This window comes from Sinocyclocheilus grahami, unplaced genomic scaffold (assembly GCF_001515645.1).
Source record: "Sinocyclocheilus grahami isolate Dianchi unplaced genomic scaffold, SAMN03320097.WGS_v1.1 scaffold583.1, whole genome shotgun sequence".
NCBI classification, from domain to species: domain Eukaryota; kingdom Metazoa; phylum Chordata; class Actinopteri; order Cypriniformes; family Cyprinidae; genus Sinocyclocheilus; species Sinocyclocheilus grahami.
In genome coordinates this window covers 322,899-333,548 of record NW_015505762.1, presented here as the reverse complement: position 1 = coordinate 333,548, position 10,650 = coordinate 322,899, and the positions used below count along the sequence as shown (strand labels likewise).

The window sequence follows — 10,650 nt, the reverse complement described above, 5'->3', positions numbered from 1 at the left end:
TACAGTGGTGTGAAAAGGTGTTGGCCCCCTTCCTGATTTCTTATTTTTTTTGCATGTTTGTCACACTTTAATGTTTCAGATCATCAAACAAATTTAAATATTAGTCAACGATAACACAAGTAAACACAACATGCCGTTTTTAAATGAAGGTTTTTATTATTCAGGGAAAACAAAATCCAAAACTACATGGCCCTGTGTGAAGAAGTGCTTGCCCCCCTGTTACAACTGTGGTTTATCACACCTGAGTTCAATTTCTCTAGCCCCACCCAGACCTGATTACTGCCACACCTGTTCGCAATCAAGAAATCTCTTAAATAGGACCTGCCTGACAAAGTGAAGTAGACCAAAAGATCCTCAAAAGCTAGACATCATGCCGAGATCCAAAGAAATTCAGAAACAAATGAGAACGATAGTAATTGAGATCTATCAGTCTGGAAAAGGTTATAAAGCCGTTTCTAAAGCTTTGGGACTCCAGCGAACCACAGTGAGAGCCATTATTCACAAATGGCAAAAACATGGAACAGTGGAGAACCTTCCCAGGAGTGACCGGCCGACCAAAATTACCTCAAGAGCACAGCGACGACTCATCTAAGAGGTCACAAAAGACCCCACAACAACATCCAAAGAACTGCAGGCCTCACTTGCCTCAGTTAAGGTCAGTGTTCATGACTCCACCATAAGAAAGAGACTGGGCAAAAATGGTCTGCATGGCAGAGCAAAACCGCTGCTGAGCAAAAAGAACATAAAGGCTCGACCCAGTTTTGCCAGAAAACATCTTGATGGTCCCCAAGACTTTTGGGAAAATACTCTGTGGACTGACGAGAGAAAAGTTGAACTTTTTGGAAGGTGTGTGTCCCATTACGTTCATATATATCGGTATCTGTCTTTTTTTTACTCCCTAATATCGGTATCGGTCCCCCAAAAAACCCATATCAGTCGGGCTCTACTTTTTAGTGCATCATTTGGTGAAGTACAGAAGCCTGACTGTTTCCCCACACCAACCGCAAACACATGAGTCTATTCCTGCCCCAGAATGTCTTCCTGACCGGACACCTGCATTTCTGCTGAACACCATCTGATGGTTTGTTCTGTTAAACTGTGCAGTAGCTCACGCTAAGTGCTCGGTCTCTCAGCAGCTCCGTCTGCACTTACCAAGTCTAATTCTCAGTAGACCCAGGTTTGAAGTCACTTATGGCAGACGGGCATTTCTGACATTCGCTCGGCTGTCTTCTATCATCATAAAGGCTGAATGGAGACAACTGCCAAACTGCCAAGAAAAAAGCACAACAGCTCAATTATTCTGCAATCTTTTGCCCATTATTGAACCTGTGTGCTTTATTTGAGGAAATACATGATGTGATTTTAATTGTTAATTCTAATGGGACATTGTTGAATGATGATCCAATTGGCTGGGTGGAAGATTGCTGTGCTCCGTCGAGAATCGTGTCTCGGTTATGTGTGTTTGTCACAGCTGTCTGCTGGAGAGTGTATGTGCAGCTCCCACAGGATTGTGGGTGTGTTAATTAACTGTTTAATTATTTAATTAATTCAATGTTAACAAAGCTACTTGAGACTGTAGTCAGGAGCTTAGATACCTCGTCACCACATAATGCAGCGTAGCTACTAGGGGTGTGACGAGACACTTATCCCACGAGACGAAACGAGACACGAGACTGGGTTCACGAGAACGAGACGAGACAAGATTTGTAGAATTTTTTAAAGAAATCCTCAATGATGAAATATATAGGGAAAAATTTTATTTTATTCTTATTAATTAAAATCATGAAACTTATACATTTTCACATCAATTTATTAAAAGTTTAACAAAAATTACATGTTTAGGGCCCTATGAAATGTTTTATTTTTTCTCACCATATTATTTCTATTTTTTTATTGTTACCAAATTCTCTGTTTTAGCGTGTATAATTATTTGAATGCATAAAACAACTTAATTTATTCATTTTTTTCTTAAAGTAGCCTTATTAATTTTTTTTTACCCTCAGAAATTCTGTGTTGTATATTTAAAATTTTTCTGGTTATCAAATGAAGGCATAAAACATTCATTTAATTTAATTTATCATTTATCTTTTAATTATTGAAAATTAAGCAAATACGATTTTTTGGTAAACAGGGGATTTACTATTATAATTAAAACATGGAAGAAATGTTTTGTGTGATTATTCCTTAAAAAATAATGTTTGTTTCATTTTAGTAGTATTAGTAGTAGTAGGCTATGTACATTCTACTGAAAAATAGTTATAGGCTCAATGTCTTCAAATGAAACCGGACTTTTATTTTAATGGTTTGCCGTGAATACCTTTACAGTTCTGTGTATGAGATATGATGCTAGTTTTACTCAAACGCTAAAATGCTCGTGAAGTGACTCTCAGAGCAGTTCTGGAGATGTTGTTCATACGTTTACGTCCTCATGTAGTGAGACGGCAAACGCTGAAATCACCGCAAGTATGGCGTGCACTCCGTGCCAAAATCAAACGTTCGAACGACCGACCAAACGTCTGTCCGAACGTCTTGAGCTTTGAGCGTCTTACACTGCAGGTGACCCACGTGATGACCAGACGTGACGTCAGCGTCTTGAAATTAGCTAGTTTTTAAACATTTAAGGAGCCAAGCTGCTGTGTAAAGATTATAAATGAACATTACAAGCATTACAATAAAGATATTTTTTACATAAAAGAATACTCAACCATTTCATGCATGCTGCTGTAGGCCTACTTACCTGCTGTACTGCTGAATTTGCTGTCAGTAGCTCCTGCAGGTGTACGGCTGAAAGCACTGTGTGTACCATGAGCGCTCAGACTGACCTGAGATTTGCCTTGCAAACATTTCAGCAGTTAGTAGCTATATGTGTCCCGTATTTCTGTCGACTGAACCAGCCATGCCATTAATTATGAATTTATCAGTATTTTGCACGCGAAAGTAAATTTTTGCATATAAATATTATGCCAAATAGAAAAAGAAAATCGAGCTATATGCACCTTCATCATGAGATCGGGTTAGCCTACAACAATTAATTAGGCTATTTTACAAATGGGAATACAACGAATTCATGACAATGTTTTATATTCAAGCTACCCATAAAAGTTATAGTGAAAAGTTCTTTAAAAGCATCTGAAATGCAATAAAGCAATTTTTAAAGCTGTTTTTAAAGCATTTGCGGCATGGATTAAAAAATACTAATAGGCAAATAAATAATTCACGTCAGACAAAATTGCGTTGCAGCAAATCCTTTAAATTTTAAGGTATTCAGAACAGAGCAACATAAAAATCAGAAATTATAAGCAGCTATACAAATATAGGACAAAGTTTTACATATAGCCTATGACATTATAATTTGTGTTTTATTTTTTAATTTTATAGAATTATAAAAGAAAACGCAAATTATATTCGGGCTTGTTTTAGTCTTTTTATTTTTATATTTTACACATCCATCAATTATCGTGATGAAAAAAATGACTCGCCATCTCCTCATTGGACGTGCCTTTAGAGAGAAATGCATTTTTACGGATTACGTAATGAAAGAGTTTCTATTTTCGATTTTAATTATTTAGTTTTAAAGTAGTAATTTAAAGCTTTCTATAGATATATATTTTTATCAGGTCTATGAGGCAATTCGCTGAGTTTCAGTTCATCAGTGTGAAGCGCTCCTGTTCAAGACCGAGATGGCAGAATGCGCATCCCCTGTTTTCACAGGAGTGTTTGCCGAATCTATTTCGTTATGCTATTATTATGAAGAAAATAGATCCTAGACCAGGGGCAGCTATGTTATGGGACCCTAGACCAGTTATGGGCAGCTTTTCCATAGAAAAGCAATCAGAAGCAACAGCAGGCAGTTGTATTATACACGCGAAACTAAAGCCCGGCCGTCCCCCTCGGTCCGGAGGGGGGGCACAGGGATGTCCGTTGGGGGGCAAAGCCATATTTACAGATACTAGTCCATATCGTGATTTGATTTAAGTGTAATGAACTACTTTTGATTAATTCATTAAAAATTAGGAAAAATTACGTGACATTCCACGTTAAACTGTGAATTCTGTATAATGACTGGATAAAGACTACACTGCGTAATTTTCCTGCTTATCATGCGGCCACTTGCCTGATGTGAACACAAAATATCTTACATACCACCACTTGTGAACGAGCCAGTGTAATGCAAATATATCTGAAAGGTCTGCGCGAGGATATCATCACGTTCTTGCGAGACCAGTCAGATCTCACGAGACACATCAGACAGCATGTTAAAGGGATGGTTTACCCAAAAATTTACATTTTGTCATCATTTACTCATCCTCAAGTTGGTCCAAACCTGTGTGAATGGCTTTCTTCTGTTGAACACAAAAGAAGATATTTTGAAGAATGTGTGCACAGAAATTACCGGGAACAATTTGTCCCAGGAACTTTTTTCCCCCAGACCTGTTGGTGTCTGCGTTTCCATCGCGGTCTAAAGTACCAAGAAGATTAGGCAAATTTTCTGGTGACGTAGGTCTGCTCGCATTTTTCAATACAAAGTACTCAAATTTCGGTAATTCTGCAAACAGCAGCGTACTTGATAACATCAGTCAGCTCGCCTTGGCTACTGCAATTTTCCTCACTGTATTTACAATAAGAAGAAATATATCAAACACCACTGCCTCTTTTCGTTTTCATTTAAACGTATTAATAGCCGCAGAAATGTAGTTCAGGGAACGTACATACATTACAATGAAACTAAATATATCAAACCGTATTGCCTCTTTTAATTTTCATTTTAACATATTAATAGAATAATTGAATAAAGACCAAAAATCTTACATGTTAGATTTACCCAAAACAAATGACATCTTATGTTTAACCACTACAGAGACATCAGAGCCAGCGGCAAATGTCAGAAGGCCTAGCCAAGTTGAGGTTGCTCTCGTCGGGAAACATGAGCACTGAGCGCACGCTGATCGCGTGGAGCTCACGACTCCGAAATCGGCAAAGCACATTTTCAAATAGGCGCTGTCTTTATAAATAAACCGCAGATTTGAGTTTTAAACAACTACATTCTCGCCTGAAATACTTTTAAAACTACATTTCATGACACAATAAACAGTAATATTTTTTTTAAATTATGCGAGTATGGTGGTTGAAATACAATGCTGCGTGACCTCAACCAATCAGCATGCTCAGCACCCAAGTCCCGCCCCCGAAAGTTTCGGACCTTTGAAAAAGTACTACTTCGCGAGCAGGGACTTTCTGAGGGGCAAATTTTTACTCTGAACTTTATTTAGATCCTGGTTCCTGCGGTGGAAACACACCGAGTACCGACTAGAGGTCTGCTACCCGACCCGAGCCTGACGGGTCCCAAAATGCTTTCGGGTTTATGGGTCAGGTTCGGGTTAATGTTTAATGAATAGCTTCGGGTTCGGGTCGGGCTCGGGTTTATAGCTAAACTAAAACTATATGCAGGCTACGCTGCTTTCATAGACACACACATTATTGCACACGACAACACAGCACGGAAACTTTTATTAGTAAAATAGATTCGACAGGCTACTGACTCGCAACGTTATATTTCTCTGCAACGAGGGGGTAAAAGCGCGCTGTTTTTGAAGTAACTAAGCTTCATTGCTTGTAGAGAGAGATGCGCAGGCTCAGGTTCACACACGCAACTTAAATGATATAATTAATTCATTCAAATAAATGCGATCTTACCGCTCTGCATTTCTGTGTCTGATTTAAAGCAGGCTGAATGCCAACGAGCCTTAACTGACGAAAATTACCATAATTTGCACGATGGAAGAATTATCGTCTTGTCGTATACAACCATTCAAAAACTCGGCAGAATTTATGTGACAACTGCAACTGATGTTCATAAACTTTCATAACTGGTAAGTGTTTTTTCTTTTGTCTTGTGAACTGGCCGAGCCTTAATGATTCTCTTTCTTTACATGTATTTGTTTACTGACCGTTTCATGCAATCGTGAAATACAGCATTTTTTAAAATTGGCTATTCGTTGTGGGTAAAAAAAAAAAGATTTCCGGTTCAGGTTGGGTTTGGGCTGTAAATTGAACTGTGCCGCTCGGGTCAGGTCGGGTCAGACGATCTCGGGTTCGGGCTTCAGTTTAAAGCCCGTGCAGACCTCTAGTACTGGCCCAAAGTCCCTAGTTCCTGGGGAAAGTTCCTGCGGTGGAAACGGGGCTTTGGTCACACTTTATTTTAAGGTCCAATTCTTGCTATTAACCATTAACTATGACTTTTGCCTCAATAAACTTCTAACTGGCAGCTTACCGATAATCACTAAGGTAGTTGCTAAATTTAGGTATTATGTAGGATTAGGAATGTAGAATATGGTTATGCAGAATATGTACTAATATGTTAATTAAATATGTTAATATGTTAATAATAGGCATGCTAATAACCAACTAGTTAATAGTGAGAATTGGTCCCATCAGTATTAACATATCCCCCCCCCAACAATTTGGCCAAACAAACAAAGATATCGTGATAATTATTTTGGCCACCATAATCGTGTGATGAAAATCTAACATTATCACAGTCCTGCTTCATGACATGAGATTAAAAAAAAATAGAAAATTGTCCTTTGCTCAACCTTGTCATTCCAAACCCATGGGACTTTATTGTAAATGATGACAGATTTATCCCTAATAAAAGTGTATTACATGAAAATCTGAGTTAGATAACAGAAACAACATTGCTTGTGAACCTAGTGCTAAGCTGCACGCACTGTGCTTGTGTTTTCACTATTGACCCTTGAACCTTGACGTGAGACGCGCCTGTTATTTAATTCCCCAATTATACTTTTACTGAGGGCTGTTAAACTTACTTTTCATAATTGCTAAACTGTAGGTGATTTATATTTGTCTTCTATAATAACCTGTCCCTTTAGGTGTATGTGCATGCGTTAGCAAATGTTGTTCGATTGGTTTAATAATGCTGTGTCTGTCATACACAGGCTAACGGGACCCTCAGGCTATCTCTCGGATGGACCAGGAAACTACAAATACAAGACCAAGTGCACATGGCTTATTGAGGGACAGTGAGTATTGGCCTGAAAATGAAACTCTCTTTCTCAGATTAGAGCTCTGAACGTTAAGCCTGAACCTGGCCTGTTAACAAGACCTTGTGTCCTCACCTGACCTGACAATTAATGTTAAATTTTACATTTTGGCTTAACTCAAAATCGATTACTCTTTTATCACTTGATTAACACCCTCATTTGCATAATACACATTTTGGTTTATTACAAATTTAAACCATTTGTCAGGTCCTGTCAGTTTTGGGTCATGCAGCAGATTTATTTATTTTTATTTGTTAAAGTGGAGAAAATTACAATATAGTCATCTGATTTTTAGGATTTTTAAAAGTCAGTTGCATAACAATTTATGATTGATGATAGATTGGTCTAATTTGAACGCAAAAAATAAAACTGATTACCCCTCAGGTGAGCCTACAAATCTAACTATGAACTTGGATAGTGACTCCAATATTTAGTACAATATTTGACAGAACATCTACAAAACCCCAACCCTAACACTTTAAAAAAAAAAAAAAAAAGAGCATTAGAAAGAAAGTACACAGACACTACTAGAGTACAATTAAATGAGAAAGCACTGAAACTATTAAATGTGTTGGGTTCCCTCCCTGTCAGCAGAGGTATGAAGTATTCAATGTTCTTCTTTTTCATGTTCCAGTGGTTTGATTGTTCCTGAGAGCTACAGCAATGAGACTGTCCCAGAGGTCGTGGCACAGTCTGGTTTCGCCCTGCTGCACTTCTTCAGTGACGCTGCGTATAATCTCACCGGCTTCAACATGTCCTACGGGTAAGCTTTAATTTCTGATGCTCACAGCTGTGCCGTAGTTCTGTTCCAAAACCTAGTGAGCTGCTTGCTTTGACAGCGTCTTAAGGCATTGTGGGCACACTTCCATTAAAACAACTGTTCCATAAGGTAGACAGCAAAATTATGCTCCCAGCTGCCTTATAAGATACCTCAATTTTGTATTTATGCTAAGGCAGTATTGCTTGTATGCATTGTCAGTGAAATCCACGATAGCAGATGGACTGAAAAGTATCTATAGAAATTGATTTGGTTTAATCAAAAATAGGCTACTTTATTTTTAATTTGGCAAAATGCACACAACTCGTAATATGTACACTACAGTTCAAAAGTTTGGGGTCAGTACAATTTAGTTTTTTTAGGAAATTAATGCTTTTATTAAGCACGGATGCATTAAATTGCAAATTACCTTAATGTCACTTTTGATCAATGTTACTAAAGATTTTTGTTTCAAATAAATAGTTATATGAAACTGTGCATCCTGGTTTCCACAAAAATATTAAGCAGCACAGCTGTTTTCAACATTGATGATAATAAATGTTTCTTGAGCACCAAATCAGCATATTAGAATGATTTCTGAAGGGTTATGTGACACTGGAAGCTCACTAGGTTTTATAGCAGAGCTTTGTACTTGTAAACAGGCTTGTTACCATCTTGGACTTTAAAACTTTAACCTTAATTTATAACTTGTATAGAAAGCTTTCCTGAGCTATGAACACTGGGTTATTTAAGAACGTGTGTTTATAAGGAAAGGTGTCTTGAAATCACATATACATGGCTGCTTTTGAATGGCCAGCACTTTGCTTTGAGGCTGCATAATGGTGTACAGTCATGGCAGTGACATACATTTTGTGTTTTGCAAAGTTTGCTGCTTCAGTATTTATAGATTATTTTTCCACATGTTTCTATGATATATTGAAAAACAATGATAAGCATATAATAAGTTTTTAAAGGCTTTTATTGGCAAAACAATATAAAGAGTCAATAGTTACACTATTGACCCTTGTTCTTCATAACCTCTGCAGTTCGCTCTGGCATGCTGGATATTAGCTTCTGGGCCAAATCCTGGTTGATGGCGATCCATTCTTGCCTTATTAGTTCTCAGAGTTGATCACAATTTGTGGGCTTCTGCTAGTCCACTCGCCTTTTGAGGACTGACCACAGGTTCTCTATGGGATTGAGATCCGGGGAGTTGCCTGGCCACGGATTCAAAATTTTAATGTAATGATATTCGAGCCACTTCTTTATCACTCTTGCTTTGTGACATGGTGCTCCATCATGTTGGAAAATGCATGGATCATCACCAAATTGCTCATGGATCGTTGGATGAAGTCGCTCTTGCAGGACGTTTTGATACCATTCTTTATTCATGGCATTGTTTTTGGACAGAGTTATGAGAGAGCCCACTCCCTTGGTTCAAAAGCAACCCCACACATGGATGGTCTCAGGATGCTTCACTGTTGGCACAACACAGGAGTCATGATAGCGTTCACCTTCTCTAAACAATCGATTTTCCAGATGTCCCAAACAGTCGGAAGGGGGCTTCATCAGAGAAAATAACTTTGCACCAGTCTTCTGCTGTCCAATCCTTGTACTTCCTGCAGAATTTCAGTCTGTCCTTGACATTTTTCTTGGAGAGAAGTGGCTTCTTTGCTGCCCTTCTTGACACCAGGCCGTTGTCCAAAAGTCTTGGCCTCACTGTGCGTGCAGATGCTCTCACACCAACCTGCTGCCATTCCTGAGCAAGCTCTGCACTGCTGGTGACACGATTCCAGAGCTGACTCCTCAGGAGGACTTCACAGGATAAATTGCATTCTTCTGTATACATTGAGTCTTATATGGTAAGATTAATGTTTTTGAAAGAAGTCTTTTTTTGCTCACCAAAACAGTAATATTGTCAAATATTTAGAGATGCACCAATTGACTGGCCAGTGATCGGAATCGGACGATTTTTCGCAGGATCGGCCGGGATCGGTGACCGGCCGGTCAGTCTCACATCTTGCCGATTCTTTTATTGCCGGCGGCAGATGAGGCTTGCACAGCCTGAGTGAGTGTGTGAGAGAGACAGCACACACAAAGTAGCCTAACTCACAGAAATGTATAGATGCATACTGCGGTAGAAAAAAAAAGATATTTACAAAATATGATTTAGGTAAGCAACATTACATGACCATGATGTTTCCCTGACGATTTTTCGCAGGATCGGCCGGGATCGGTGACCGGCCGGTCAGTCTCACATCTTGCCAATTCTTTTATTGCCGGCGGCAGATGAGGCTTGCACAGCCTGAGTGAGTGTGTGAGAGAGACAGCACACACAAAGTAGCCTAACTCACAGAAATGTATAGATGCATACTGCGGTAGAGAAAAAAAGATATTTACAAAATATGATTTAGGTAAGCAACATTACACGACCATGATGTTTCCCCGAATATCAATATCAACACGATTGCAATGTGACACTGATTTTATACAATAGTATTTCAACAAAAATAAGTTAAAATTAAGGGACTTAGATTTTATACAAAATATTGACTGTTTTTGCTCAATTTCGCTGACAAAAATAGTTCCGATCAAAGCCACAGCAAAACCGTTGTGTGTCTCCGAGCAGCACACAGCGATGTTTCATTACTGAATGAATCCACGTTTTTGAACAAATTGAGTGAGTCAATGATTCAGTGGCCCATTCATAAGGATAGTCACTTGCCTCGTTTCTGAATGAATGAGCGGATTGAATGAATCGGTTGAATGAATGAATAAATGACTCACTCATTAAAACAGACATTTGCCGCCACCTACTGGTGGTTTAGTCAT

General features: G+C 38.7%; 1 pseudogene; it reads left to right on the top strand.

Moving 5' to 3' along the window:
• LOC107556910 (attractin-like) overlaps positions 1-10,650 on the top strand; it is a 155,739-nt pseudogene that overhangs the window by 6,535 nt on the left and 138,554 nt on the right.